The sequence below is a fragment of the Phocoena phocoena genome, chromosome 2 (assembly GCF_963924675.1).
Source record: "Phocoena phocoena chromosome 2, mPhoPho1.1, whole genome shotgun sequence".
NCBI classification, from domain to species: Eukaryota; Metazoa; Chordata; class Mammalia; order Artiodactyla; family Phocoenidae; genus Phocoena; species Phocoena phocoena.
In genome coordinates, this window is record NC_089220.1 from 10,351,560 (window position 1) to 10,367,350 (window position 15,791).

The window sequence follows — 15,791 nt, forward strand, 5'->3', positions numbered from 1 at the left end:
GGGCACTCATGCAGCACTGAGGAGAGGCTCATGTGATGGGCAAATCAGAGGACTTCTGCCAACAGCCAGCAAAGAACTCAGGTCTCCTTCCACAGCCGTGTGAGCGGGCCTCTTGGCAATGCATCCCCGACCCCGTGTTAAGCCTTCAGATGACTGCAGCTCTGCCCAACAGCTTTACTGCAACCTCATGAGAGACTGATCCAGAAGCACCCGTCTAAGACACTCCTAGCTTCCTGAAATGTAGAAACTGTATGAGATGATGCATTGCGGTAATCTGTATTATATATATATTTATGATAAAGAATTAGCTCACACAATTAAGGATGAGCCAGTCCCAAGATCTGCAGGGTAAATCGGCAAGCTGGAGACCAAGGAAAGCTGATGGTTTAGTTTCCATCCAAAGGCCAGCGGGCTCAAGACCCAGTCAAGTGTGAGGGCAGGAAAAAATCCAGTGTCCCAGCTCAAAGGCAGTTGGGCAGAAGGAGTGCCTTCTAACTCAGCCTTTTTGTTGTATTCAGGCCTTCAGCTGATTGGATGAGGCCCACCGCACACACCAGGTAGGACAATCTGCTTTACTTAGCCTACGATTTTTTTTTTATATATTTATTTATTTTTGGCTGCATTGGGTCTTCGTTGCTGTGCGTGGGCTTTCTCTAGTTGCAGTGAGAGGGGGCTGCTCTTCATTGCAGTGTGCGTGCTTCTCACTGCGGTGGCTTCTCTTGTTGTGGAACATGGGCTCTAGGCACGTGGGCTTCCGTAGTCGTGGTACGCGGGCTCTAGAGCGCAGACTCAGTAGTTGTGGCGCATGGGCTTAGTTGCTCTGCGGCATGTGGGATCTTCCCAGACCAGGGTTGAACCCGTGTCCCCTGCATTGGCAGGCGGATTCTAAACCGCTGCGCCACCTGGGAATTCCCTAGCCTACCAATTTAAATGCTAGTCTCATCCAGTTATACCCTCACAGACACACCCAGAATAATGCTGGCCCAAATATCTGGGCACCTTGTAGCCTAGTCAAGTTAACGCAAAATTAACCATCACAGATACCAATGGGGGGAAAGTCAGCTGAAAGATTTGAAAGCGTTCGATTCAGGGCATTTGAAAATGGTGGTGAGAGGCATCAGGGGACTGCCATTTCCATAGCAAGCTTTTTAGAACTACTTTATTTCATAGATTCTAAGACATCTTTTTCACAAGTTAACATCTCTGAAACTAAGATTCTGTTTAACCATCGATGGCATCGGCCAGTTACAACTGGTAGCATTATTTTCTTCCTCACTGGTATATAAAATTAGAATTCACCTTGCAATCAATATCATCCTAGATTCAATGAGATACAGCATGTGACTCTTTATGTTCAAGGTATAAATTTAGTATCAAAACAGAAACTGAAAACAAGAAAAGATTGTGTCCATGAGACAATTCCCTCACTGACACATGCCTAGGCCAGCCTGGACCAGGATGGAGTAAAAGTGACAACACACTACCAGTATAATGTAGAAGAATCATGACTTTCTTTTAAACCACTGGACTTTTATATTTCTCTCATTATTAAGGGGATCATGTAATTAGCAATCAAACCAGAACCCTTTTGAGAGTAAAGGAGGGCCACTATTAATGATTCACTCCAGGACAACAGGCATAAAATGAGACCGTCCCAAGCAAACTGGGATGTATGATCACCACTCAGAGTGCTTACCCCACTCTAGCAGTTACCATCCAGTTACAGATCTGCCTCCCAATCTCTGAAGCCTGTAATCTTTTGTAACTTTCATCTTTGTACTTCTCAGTGTCTAGCATGGTGTCAGGTACACAGTTGGTGCTCAATAAATAGTCATGGGATGAATGAACATATGACAGGGTTAATGGACTCTGGTTAAGGAATTAGTGGTGGACCACAGAATCAGACTCTAGCTATTACTTTGCATCAGTTATTACTATGTTGTTCACTACTTAATATTCATGCTCAAATGAAGTCTCTCTGAAAGCATGTATAAATGCAGGTACACTCAGTTCTTGTGGAAGTTCAGTTTTTCTCAACTAATTTTCCATGGGTTTCTTTTTCTTTTCTTTTCTTTCCTTCCTTCCTTCCTTCCTTCCTTCCTTCCTTCCTTCCTTCCTTTCTCTTTCTTTCTTTCTTTCTTTCTCTCTCTCTCTCTCTCTCTCTTTCTTCCTTCCTTCCTTCCTTCCTTCCTTCCTTCCTTTCTTCCTTTCTTTCTTTCTTTTTCTTCCTTCCTTCCTTCCTTCCTTCCTTCCTTCCTTCCTTCCTTCCTTCCTTCCTTTCTCTTCCTTTCTTCCTTTCTTTCTTTCTTTCTTTCTTCCTTCCTTCCTTCCTTCCTTCCTTCCTTCCTTCCTTCCTTCCTTTCTTTCTCTTTCTTTCTTTCTTTCTTTCTCTCTCTCTCTCTCTCTCTTTCTTCCTTCCTTCCTTCCTTCCTTCCTTCCTTCCTTTCTTCCTTTCTTTCTTTCTTTTTCTTCCTTCCTTCCTTCCTTCCTTCCTTCCTTTCTTCCTTTCTTTCTTTCTTTCTTCCTTCCTTCCTTCCTTCCTTCCTTCCTTCCTTCCTTCCTTCCTTTCTTCCTTCCTTCCTTCCTTTCTTCCTTCCTTCCTTCCTTTCTTTCTTTCTTTCTTTCTTTCTTTCTTTCTTTCTTCTTTCTTTTGTCTCCAATTAAAAGAATTGCTCCAGGCCCCGATAAGGCTAGGGGCCCCCCTACAGTGGAAACAATACCTCCTACAGATGCCAGCACATCTGGATTGCACACCAGCTCTGCCACTAGAAGCCATGTGTCCTTGACAAGGCAGAAGTTCTCTGAGCCTCAGTCTTCCCTTCTGTAAAGTGGTCAGAGAACAGTGCTGGAGCAGGTCATAGGGTGAGGTTGGTGGTGGGTGAGTCGGGGGGCAGCACCCTGCACATCCCCTGTTCCAGGTGAGGAAAATCCTCAGGCACACGGTTTCTCTGGGCCTCAGATGCCCACAACAGCTGAGCAGTGGCTGCTGGTACCAGGAGTCTTCCTCCATTGTGACACTCTGATGTGACAGAGCTGGGGGAAGTAAGACAAGCCTGGAGTATTTCAGCCTTGGAAACTGTGTCCCAGTTGACCTCGATAATTTGAGAAACAGGAGCATGTCTTGTCCTTGGTCTGCCCGTGAGATTGCCACAGCTTCATTCTTCAAAGACAGGCACTGTCTGAAACCCAGGCTTTACAAAGAGGAAAACCCCAGAGCATTCTCCCAGTGACAGTCCCTGGTCACCTCTGTGTGAGAAATCTCTGTTCCTCCATCTTCCTTTCCTGCTTTGGGCTATCTTCACCCCCAGGGACTCACCTGCTTAAATACTTTGTGTTAATAGCTCTCAGAATGTATCCTTAAGGTGTCTGTGAGCCAGTGTGCCCTATCTTCGGTCTTAATGAAGACTCTGATTTAAACATGACCACAGACCTGGGGGAAGTCTGGGGGAAAGGTGAGAAGGAAAACTTCCTTAAATTGTTTAGGCTCTGAGGACCCTCTGAATTGTATTTGAAAATCTCTTACACTTAAATCCATCTTAATTAGAATGGATTTGACTGCAAGTAATCACCCAAACTCCCATTCCTTTAGTGAAGCTGTAAGCATATTTGTATCTCACAGCAGGAAGCCCAGAGGTCGGCGGCTCTGGGTTAGTTAATCAGTGGTTCTGATGCTCCCAACGACAGCAGCAAGAACTGGATTCTTCCCAACCTTCCCCTGGGCCATCCTCAGGGCACAGCTTTGGTCCTCAAGCTGCTGCCCTCTGGACACAGATGAGGAAGAGCAGACAGGGGGTCTCAGGACAAACAGACAAATCACTGGCTAGGATTATTCGCACTTGGCAGAAGAAGAAACTGAAGCACAGAGCAGTTAAGTAACAGGCTCAAGGTCAGACAGCAGAGCCAGATCAGTCTTCTTTTGAAGACCTCTTTCTACTGGATTATGTTGCCTCCCATCTCCTACCTGTCCTGTCTCCAACCAGAGCTCATCACCCTGCTCCTTGCCCAGGAAGGAGCAATAGAACAGGACGAGAATCTCCGAGGTTTGGGAAATAGGACCCTCTCGTATCATATGACTATGGGTTTAATGCTGAATGTTTTAAAGTATCTCTACAGTTACTGCCTCCTTTGTGTCTGAGAATACAGTGAGCTCAAATAAGACCTCAGAGAAATGTAAATACGAACTGAATAGCAGGTTATGTTGATGAATTATAGTTCATGTTATTAGATGAAACACCAAGGTTACGTAAGAAAATGTCCACACACCCCTCTTTGCTGAGACGCAAGTGCAAGTATTCATGAGTGAAATGAAGTTTGCAATCGGCTTTAAAATACTCCAGGGAAAGGTGAGGTGGGACAGAGCTATGGTGGCACAGTTCTGATGGCTGTTGAAGCTGGGTGCTGGGCACATGGCAGCTCACTGTTGTCTCTACTTTTGAATGTTTGGAAATTTCACAATAAAAATTTAAAGTAATTAAACATAAATTTCTAAATCAATAACGAAAGGGCCTCCCAGCCAAGCTAGGAATTAGTCCTGTGGAGTTAGTCAATGGAAACAGAGGGGCTAAAAATAGCAGAGAGATTTATTTGGTCTCTCCGCATGACATCTTTGATAATTTATCATCCACGTTCACATTTACCGCATTTGTTCTCTAGATGTCCTGGATGGAGCTTGGTTTCAAGGAGAGAAAGAAATATTCCCCTATCCCCACTTGAATAAGTGCTCCTGCAACTTCTGATGGTGGGATGGAGGGAAGTGCCTTTCCCTGCCCCTCACTACTGTGAGCCTCAGTTTCCCCAAAGAACATTAAGCATGAGGGTACCTGCTTTGACTCTCCAGTAGGGTCCTTGAAAGGAGCAGAGGAAATGCTATAACTGAAAATGCTTTTTTAAAAAGCCTTGATTTTCTTGTTCATAAGTGAGACATGGCCCATTGTAGAATATTTAGGAAGCAAGATAATCAAAATAAAGAAAATAAAAACGACTCACAATACCACCTCCCAAATATAACCAGTATTATTTTAGCATATTACCTTACAGGTTGTTGTTTGCCATGCATATGTTCTTTTGTTGTTGTTAATTTACAAACAGGCTCAAATTATGTAACATTTTATTTTCTAACTTAACACATTGGGGACATCTTTTCATATTGTTACAAATTCTTCCACAATATTATTTTACATTTTAATCATTGCTGTGTTTTCCATTATGTGCCTATACCATAATTTATTTAACCAGTCTCATTATATTAGTTTCCTAGGGCTGCCATTACAAAGTGCCCAAAACATGGTGGCTTAAAACAAAAGACATATATTTTCTCACAATTTTGGAGGCCAGAAGCCTGAAGTCGAGGGTTGATTCCTTCTTGGGTATTCAAAGGGAGAATCTGTTCCATGCATACCTCTCTCCTAGATTCTGGTGGTTGCAGGCAATCCCTGGGATTCCTTGGCTTGTGGCAGGATAACTCCACTCTCTGCCTCTGTCAGCACATGACTTTCTTCCCTGTGTGTCTCTGTGTTTCTTCTTCTTTTCTTGTAAGGACACCAGTCGTACAGGATTAAGGATCTATACTGCTTCTATAACATCTTAACTTAGCTAATTATATCTGCAGTGACTTTAATTCCAAGCAAGTTCATTCTCTTTATTTTTTTTATTTTTAATTTTTATTTAATTTTTATTTTTATTATATTTATTATTTTGTTTTTGTTGTTGTTGTTGAGGCACGTGGCATTTTTGTTGAGGCATGCAGGATCTTTTGTTGCGGCGTGTGGGCTTCTCTCTAGCTGTGACTCATGGGATCCAGGGTGCGTTGCCTCTGTAGTTTGTGGCACACAGACTCTCTCGTTGAGGCTCACGAGCTCAGTAGTTGTGGCATGCGGGCTTAGTTGCCCCACAGGCATGTGGGATCTTAGTTCCCCAACCAGGGATCGAACCTGTGTCCTCTGCACTGGAAGAAGGATTCTTTACCACTGGACCACCAGGGAAGTCCACCAAACAAGTTCATATTTTGCAGTTCAAAGAGTTAGAACTTTAACATGTCGTTCCGGGCATAGAAATCCATCATATTGGTGGGCTTTTTAATTAGCTCATTTGCTTTACTTTTTTTTCTTTTTGCTATTACTAATGTCTCAATTTTTTTTTTTTTTTTTTGCAGTATGCGGGCCTCTCCCTGTTGTGGCCTCTCCCGTTGCGGAGCACAGGCTCCAGACGTGCAGGCTCGGCAGCCATGGCTCACGGACCCAGCTGCTCTGCGGCATGTGGGATCTTCCCGAACCGGGGCATGAATCCGTGTCCCCTGCATTGGCAGGCGGACTCTCAACCACTGCGCCACCAGGGAAGCCCTAATGTCTGAAATTTTTGATCACATCTATGATTATTTTCTTAAAGTAAATTCTTAGAAGTGGAATTTCTAGGATAAAGACTGTATCAGTCAAAGTTAGGCCATGAAAAGAGAAAGCATAGGTATTGCAAACAGAGGGGATTTAATATAGGGAATTAATTACATAGGTGTTAAGAAGATGAAAAGCAAAAAGATGCTGAGATAACTCAGAGATTAATAACTGCAGGAAGCAGTTACCATCCTCAGGACTTGGGGAAGCAAAGTAAAGAGTTGATGTTACTAGAACTCAGGAGTGTGGAGGAGGAGCCCCCCTAAAGCTCATGCCTAGACTCCTACAGGAGACACCGCAATGTCAGTGCTTGGAACTCTCGAGGGAGCACTGACAACTGGTGCTCAGACATCTGAGAGGAGGGCCCACAAGTGATCTCTGATGGAGCACCACGTGTCTGAGGCTTAGACTTTTGGATGGTGTTACTCCAGAGGGTACAAATGGCATGGCTGCTGCTGGTGGGGTACAGACCTCAGGTGGAAGCCAAAAGACAGTCCTTTCTCTCCTTCTCTCACCTTCCAGTTTCCACTGGTTTTGAGGTCAGGCTTTTCTATTTATATATGGTCAAACCTATTAATCTTTATTTTTTTATGGATTTGCCTTTGTTTTCATGCTTAGAAAGCTCTTCCCCAGGCCAAGATTACATAAATATTTATATTTTCTTTATTCTTCATGGTTTCTATATTTTTAACATGAACTTTTAAAAATTTTAGTCTTTATATAGAATTTATTTGGGGATATATCAATAGTATAAAGTTAGAAATTATTGAAGTCAATTTTCCTCTATTATTTGGAATGCCATCTTTATCCTTTATTAAATTTATATGCATATACATGTATCTGTGTCTATTTCTGGACAATCTCTTTTATTCCATTAGTCTGTCTGGTCATTACATTTTATTCCATTCTCATAAAAATGTAAACTCCATGACAGTCATCTTGGTACCACCAGTGGCTAGCTAGAATGGTGCCTATCAAAAAGTAATTACTCAAGATATACACACTGAATGATTGAGTGGACTATTTCTGTGCCAGAATCATGTTCTTTTTGTTTTAAACTCAGATTTGTTGAGTATTAATTTACCTATAGTAAAATTTTCCCTTGTTAGTGTCCAGTTTAACGAGTTTGACAAACACATACAGTTGGGGAATCACCATCACAGTCAATGTATAGAACAGTTCCACTACCTCAAAAAAAACTATCATGCTTTTTTAAAATTAATTTTTTAACTTTAAATTATAATTTTAAAAAACTCACATAACATAAAATTGGCCATCTTAACCATTTTTAACTGTTAAGTACAGTAGTACCACAGTACTAGTCAGTAGTGTTAAGTATATTTACATGGTTGTGCAATAGATCACCAGGACTTTTACAACTTGCAAAACTGTAACTCTGTATCCATTAAATACAACTCCTCATTCCCTCTCCCTTCAAGCCCTGGCTACCACCCTTCTACTTTCTGTTTCTACAAATCTGAAGACTTTAGATGCCTCATATAAATGAGATCACACAGGGTTTGTCTTTTTGTGACTGACGTATTTCACTTAACATATGTCCTCAAGGTTCACCCATGTTGTAGCAAATGTCAGAATTTCTTTCCTTTTTCAGGTTGCGTAATATTCCATGCTCTCTACCAAGTCCTTTAGTAGTGAATGCCTTCCCCACCTCTCAGTTTTCTGTCTCAGCAGTTCGGCCTTTTCCAGGCTGTTACATAAATGGAATCTGACAGTTTGCAGCCTTTTGAGTCTGGCTTCTCCCACTCGGCATAAGGCACCTGAGGTTCATCCATGTTGTCGTAACTATCAGTAGCTCATCTCTTCTTACAGTTGGGTAATACGTCATTGTATGCATGCATCACAGTTTGTTTATCCCTCGCCCAGCTGAAAATAAATTTGGGTTGTTCCCAATTTTAATTATTATGGTTTCATAATGCATTTTTATAGTGAAACCATTCAGTAAGATGCCAAACATATACCAACTGTAGCCAGAACTAGTGGAGAACCAGGTGTCCCTGGAACGTGGAGATAAGATTTCATTCTGGGATTGAGAGCAGGAAGAATTCACTTCTGATGAATGTGGAGAGCATCAGTGATAATAGAAGACTTGTGGGAAACAGCCAGGTCCTGTCAATAAAACTGGGCCAAGTGAGCTCACCGGCAGTGTCGTGAGGAGTAAGGCATTAAGGACATGAGCTCTGAAAACAAGGAGCTCTAGATGTGGCTCTTTCCTCTGATGCTTCCTTGCTGGTGATGGGGCAACCTCCTGGCCTGCTGGAAGCCTTGGTTTTCCATCTGTAAAATGGGAACACGATAGCACATTCCTCATGTGAAGTTGTTAGTGCAGCCACTAGCGCAAAGTAAGTGCTTACTAGTTGCTTCTTTTCGTTAGCTATTCTCTTGGGAAAGTGAGGCTGGATCATGAAAAAGAAAGCCACGTATGGATTCATTCAGCTGTGTTTTTTCTCTGAAGAAGGAATATACAAACAATGCAGGTGATTACGGTGGTTTTGAAACACGGCTGCCAATTCTTCAACATTCTTCCTTTCAAGACATGAGTCTACATTCTCTCTGCTTGAATCCGGATGGACTTGCAACTGCTTCCACCAATAGAGTATAGCAGAAGTGATGACGTGTGACCTCTGAGGTGGAGCCATGAACAGCCACGTGGCTTCTGCCTTGTTGGCTGGGCCTTCTGCTTTTGGAGCCCTGAGCCACCGTTAATTAGGAGTCTGACTACCCTGACGCCTGAAGCTGCAGGGGTGAGACTGTAACTGAGCAGGACCCCATGGGGCTTTCCCGGGACTTCCCTTATATCCTCTGCTTTAGCTCCTCTCTGTGAAGTACCTAGAAAGCAGTATTTGATGCACGTTCCCTGACTTGTTTTACAGATGGGAAACCATACCCCCACCTGCTCCCCACCAAATGGAAGATGTTACAACTTGATGACCATGAGCCCATAGTCCCAGGCCTCCTGGAGCCTAAGGACTGGTAATGTGAATCCCTGTGACACTGTTCCCTCACTATCAACCAGTCAGAGAATTGTGCACTAGCTGATCACATATCCTCCCTCACCTGGCTTTTTTGAATGCTTTGCCGAAACCCTTCGGAGAGCTCGGGGCTTTTTAGGACATGAGCTACCCATCTCCTTGCTTGGCCCTGCAATAAACCTTTCTCTGCCCCAAACTCCAACGTTTCCGTTTGTTTGGACTCACTGTGTGTCAGGAACATAAACTTGTGCTAACAAGACCACACAGAAAAAGAAACCCAACGGGCACCTCAGCCCAGGAACCAGACGTGCGAGTAAAGAAGCTTCCAGATGATTCCAGCTCCCAGCTATTTGAGTCATCCCCAGCTGTGGGGACTCCCCAACTGAGGCCCCAGACATTGTGGAGACAACCCATCCCCTCTGTGCCCTGTCCAAATTTTTGACCCACAGAATTTGTATTCGCAATAAAATAATGGGGATTTTATGTCACTAAGTTTGGGTTGTTTTGTTACAGCCATAGATATCCGGGACGGTGGTCTAGAAGGGATTTAGGAAAAAAAAAAAAAGAAAGGCAAAGAGGGAAGATTCATCAGTGTTCTTCTAGCAGCTGGTGGAAGCCTCCACCCACCCACTAGAGGAGCCTCACACACGTGGTGGGAGAATTAATCAGGCTTTTCCACGGTCTCAGTGAAACATCCCCCAAGAATGTGTACCTTTGCTTCCTCTGCTTTTGTGCCTACTGAAAACCAGAGGCTGACTAATTCAGCCATCACGGCCAGGAGTATTCCGGAGCCTGGAGGAGTTACATCAAAGCGGTAAACCAATAGCTCTGCATTCTGGTTTGTACAACAGTCTCTTATGACTTCATATGTGTGAATCCCTTAAGCCCAAAGCTTCTGGACCTCCTCAGCGGCACAGTGGAAAGTCACGGGCTGAGCCTCTGGGTCTAAATCCCAGCTCAGTTACCGTACCACCTTGGCAAGGTGCTTGGCCTCTGTGAGTCTCAGTTTCCCTGTCGGTAAAATTGAGTCAAGAACGTCTTTTTCGGGCTTCCCTGGTGGCGCAGTGGTTGAGAGTCCGCTTGCCGATGCAGGGGACATGGGTTCATGCCCCGGTCCAGGAAGTTGCAGTATAGTATAAAAAAAAACGAAAAGGCAACCTACAGAATGGGAGAAAATATTTCCAAATGATTCAGCTGACAAGGGCTGAATCTCCAAAATAGTATTTCTTAATTTCTCTCCCCCCACCTCCTAAAAAGCTTGAGGGCAAGTTCTAGACACAGTGATTCCTCCTAACTCCCCCTCCCCCTCTCCAGGCATTAATCCTCAGAAAACCTGGCCGTGGGAGCCCGGCTTGCTCCTCTCTGACCCCTCCACCTCTGGCTACAGTACTGCCCGCACAAGTGGAAACTCTTGGCCTGGCTGTTGGAGCCAGGCTGGCTTCCTCGGTGGACCCGAAGATGTGTCTTGACTCTGCTCCTAACCCCACAGGCTCCGACTTGAGAGGCTGAGGGAGAATCAAATAGGAGGCGACAGAGAACACATGGCTGAGATGACAGAGTATATAGTCCCTGAAGGTAAGCAGCCCTGTCCCATCAATTGGTAGGATGGGAGAGAAGACGGGGCTTGGGAAATTACAGCCCCATCAGGCTGCCATCATCTCTTGCCTCTCATGAAAGTGACCAACAGCCCTTCGACTCTCATTTTAAAGATCAAATGGGAGGAAGGATGACTCCATCAGATTTCAACCCAGGCCGCTGGCAGCCCCAAATGCCAAAGAGTGTGATAGATTGAGTGCCCGAAACACAGAAAGAAAACATGAATCTCCATATGTCACTGGAAGACGCCAGTCAGATCCAAGGAGGCACGTGGTCCCTGCATCTTCCGGCCTCAAGACAGATCCTTGTGCTCTCTGGGGGTCCGGGCCCAGGCTCTGGAACATCAGTTTCAGGAGAGCAGGGGACCAAATCCATTTTGTTCAGCACACATTAGGCACTCGGTAAATATTAGTTGAATGAGTGAATGAACGAACAAACACTTGTTCTGTCTTTCTAGCTATGAGTTTTGATCAAGTCACTTTGCACAAATCAAATGGCCTGTCTTGGCCTCAGTTTCCTCATCTGTAAAATGGAACCAGGAATATCTACCTCTCCAGGGTTGTTGTGAAGATGAAATGACATCGTACAAAGAAAGCACAGTGGCTGGCATCCAGTACAAGGTGCCCAGGCAAGGGAGAGGCCAGGTGGGAGAGTCAGGTCACAAGGCAAAGTCCAGACGGGTAGGATGAGAGCCAGAAGGCCAGGCAGGGCCGGGGGAGTGGTTCTGTAGGGCACAGTCCTGAGACGTTTGGGGCAAAGATGGCTCAGCTTTGACTCATCAACTTCACTCTCCGCCCAGCTCTGTGTCTGCGTCCCGTCTGCCTCAGAGGAATCACGCAGAATGCTGTGACATGTGCTTAGCGGGTCCTTCACTGCCGGTGACATGAGAATGGTGTTCACAAAGGATTCACGGAAGGGGGTCCCTTTGTCAGGAACAGTTCTGAAGGCGTTGTGGAGGGAGGGACATCTGTACCTGTCTGTAACAGGCAGACAGAGCATGGCTGGTGGGGCTGGAACCCAGGCATGTTTGTGGGCTGGATGCACCTTCTCTGGAGGCTCCAAAAGGCCAGGCTGAGGACTTCACACTTCACATCAAGGCAGTTGGGAGCTATGGAAGGTTTTAGAGCAGGAGTGATTACTCCAAAAAAATTCCTTAGCTTTGTTAAACAATTAGTGTTTTGACTCTTCCACAGAAAGGGGTCAGCAGTTCAACATTAGCGCCTACCATCAAGGCGAAAGAAAATAGCAGGGACGTGATGGCAAGAGTCACGAGCTCTGGGTTCAAGCCCCAGCTCTCCTGCTTATGGGCAGCAGTCCCACAGGCGGGTCACTTCACTGCTCCAAGCCTCGGCCTCCTCATCTGATTACTGAGCTGGCTGCACAAGGATTCTATGTGTCAATGCCAGGCAGGCTCTAGCACAGTCCCCACTTGGCATCAGGAGCCAGCAAGTCTCAGCTGCATTTTATTAGTATTTGTGTTAAACAGAGAAGGAGCGGGAAATGTGGTGAAATAAGTTATCTTGAAAGGGGAAAAAGAGGACTTCCCTGGTGGCGCAGTGGTTAAGAATCCGCCTGCCAATGCAGGGAACACGGGTTTGATCCCTGGTCTGGGAAGATCCCACATGCCACAGAGCAACTAAGCCCGTGCGCCACAACTACTGAGTCTGTGCTGCGGAGCCCGTGAGCCACAACTACTGAAGCCCACACGCCACAACTACTGAAGCCCACGCGCTCTAGGGGCTGCGTGCCGCAACTACTGGGCCCACGTGCTGCAACTACTGAAGACCGTGTGCCTAGAGCCCATGCTCCGCAAGGAGAGAAGCCACCATAATGAGAAGCCCACGCACCGTAACAAAGAGTAGCCCCCGCTCGCCGCGGGCAGCTAGAGAAAGCCCACGTGCAGCAACGAAGACCCAGTGTAGCCAAAAATAAAAAAAGAAAGGGGGAAAAAGAGGGGCAGGCAGGACATTGAAGTTCAGGTGGTCAGATGTGGACGTCACCAGGGTGCCTTTGGGAAGTGTCCTGTGAGTGATGGCACCAAAAAATAACTGACCCTGGGTAGGAGGTTAAGTTCATCGTTGCCCCCAGGATTCGTCTCCTGCCCCTCCAATTTTTCCAAAGCCCTAAGGGGCCTATTGGCTGAAAGAGGCAGTGTGTGGGTTTCTTCTCTCAGTGGGGGATGGGCTGTTTTGTGGTTGAATCTTGGGTTTCCTCTGGCCAAGGGCTGCCTGGTTACAGATCCCATCTGAGCGTGGGGTTCCTGGAGATGCACCCTCACTCCCCATGGCCAACATGGCATCAGGATCATAAACTCACTTTGTTTCCCCATAGATGACAAACAGACAGGGGGAAGGGAGCAGGGACGAAGCCCAGGCTGGTGCCTAGAATCTGGGATCATGACGTAGCCTGGTGCAATGGGATCCTTGGCCCAGAAGGTACACTCTGTAGCCTGGCAGCCACTGGCCTTGGCAGTTGGCCAATGTTCCCAGAGCCCCCGGCACTGACTGCCTTTCTGCTTAAACAGGCTGTGCCTTTGCAGAACGGGGAGAGGGCTACGAGCCCAGGGTCCACCTTAGCTTAGCAGGACGTACCCAGTCCACAGGTCCAGGCAAAGTTGGCTTAAATAAACACAATGAGGAAAAAAATCTAACTGGTCACTCATGGCTTCTCACTGGGACCTCCCCGCCACAGCCCCGTAGCTGCTATTTCCTAGCCCTCCAGACTCACCTGCCCCGTTTACACCTGAGCATGCTGCCAGACTTCTCTTCCCAGATTACAGCTCTTGGTCAAGTTATTCCCCACCTCAAAATGGCTGCTGTGCCACTATGGAGAACAGTATGGAGGTTCCTTATAGAACTAAAAATAGAATTACCATAAGACCCAGCAATCCCACTACTGGGCATATACCCTGAGAAAACCATAATTCAAAAAGAGTCACGTACCACAATGTTCATTGCAGCTCTATTTACAATAGCCAGGACATGGAAGCAACCTAAGTGTCCATCGACAGATGAATGGATAAAGACGTTGTGGCACATATATACAATGGAATATTACTCAGCCATAAAAAGAAACGAAATTGAGTTATTTGCTGTGAGGTGGACGGACCTAGGGACTGTCATACAGAGTGAAGTAAGTCAGAAAGAGAAAAACAAATACCGTATGCTAACACATATATATGGAATCTGAAAAATAAAATGGTCATGAAGAACCTAGGGGCAGGATGGGAATAAACAATAAACAAGATGGGAATAAGCAGACCTACTAGAGAATGGGCTTGAGGATATGGGGAGGGGGAAGGGTAAGCTGGTACAAAGTGAGAGAGTGGCATGGACATATATACACTACCAAACGTAAAATAGATAGCTAGTGGGAAGCAGCCGCATAGCACAGGGAGATCAGCTCAGTGCTTTGTGACCACCTAGAGGGGTGGGATAGGGAGGGTGGGAGGGAGGGAGACGCAAGAGGGAGGAGATATGGGAACATATGTATATGTATATGTATAACTGATTCACTTTGTTATAAACAGAAGCTAACACACCATTGTAAAGCAATTATACTCCAATAAAGATGTCAAAAAAAAAAAAAAGAAACATGTCTGTTGTGGCTAAAAAGTACCTACACACTCCTCACTGTTGTTTCCCAGGCATCTCCGTCTCAAGGCCAATCGCAAGTGCTGTCTCCTCCAGGAAGTCTCTCCTGATTTATTTTTCTGAACTGTATGTGACTGCCCCCTTCACAATCCCCATCAGCTTTCACTTATATCAGAACCGGTCCCAAGGCCTGGGGTGTAACACACAGAGCCAAGGAAGAGAAAAGGCAGTCCTTCCCCAGGGAGAGCTGATGGCTTCCCCAAGGTCCTACAACCACACTGCCATCTGTCAAATAAAGAACATTGTCACACAGAGAGTTACCCACCAAAACTGAGAGGCCGGGGAGGCCAAGCGCTGGGCAGCTTTGGTGTGTGCCTGAATGTGTGTGTGTGTGTGTGTGCGTGTGTGTGAGTACACGTGTGTGTCAGGGAAGCCCGGGGGCTGGGAACAACCCAGGTTGACAAATTTAAATCAAATTAGAGCGTTAGAACTGAAAGAGACCTCAGATCGTTCAGTCCAACGCTTATACACAAGGAGCCTCCTTATACACAAGGAGGCTCCAGAGAGGGGGTGGGATAGATTTCCAGTTAGAGATCACAGGAGTCATCATTTAGTTCATGCAATCACATGGTCATTTGTTCTTTCAGTTATTCAACCACTTTACTAAAGCCCTGATAGATTCCAGACCTCCTGCCAGACTTTGGGAACCCAGAGCTGAAGAAGAAATGACCCAGCCTGCACGAGGCTGAGAGTCCATGAGGAGTGACAAGTGCCAGTCTGGAGGTCAGCCCGAAGTGAGAAGAAGCAGAGAAGGGAGCAGAGGCCCTGTTGGGTGTGGCAAGGTGGGTGGACAAAAAGTGATCCCGGAAGGCTTCCCAGAGGAGGTGACATCTGGTCTGGGTGTGAAGAATGTGTAGGAGTTTCCTGCAGGGTCCAAAGTAGAGTTAGCAGAACCCACGCATGTGGACTCCCCGCCCACTGCTCTTCCCTACCCTGCACTGTAGGATTTTAACATCTGAGCACAGCCTGAAGGTAGTGGGAAGAAGTGGGCCCTCTGTAACCCCAGCTTGGCCCAGCCTCCATGGAGCCACAGCCTGAGGCTGCGTAAGGTACAGCAATGATTGGTCCAGAGTGACTCTGAGAGAGTCTCTGCAGGGAGACAGAGAGAGGAATAGCAACTCTGGGGCAGACCTTGTGTTCAGTGATCCATCCGCACTGCAGTGCTT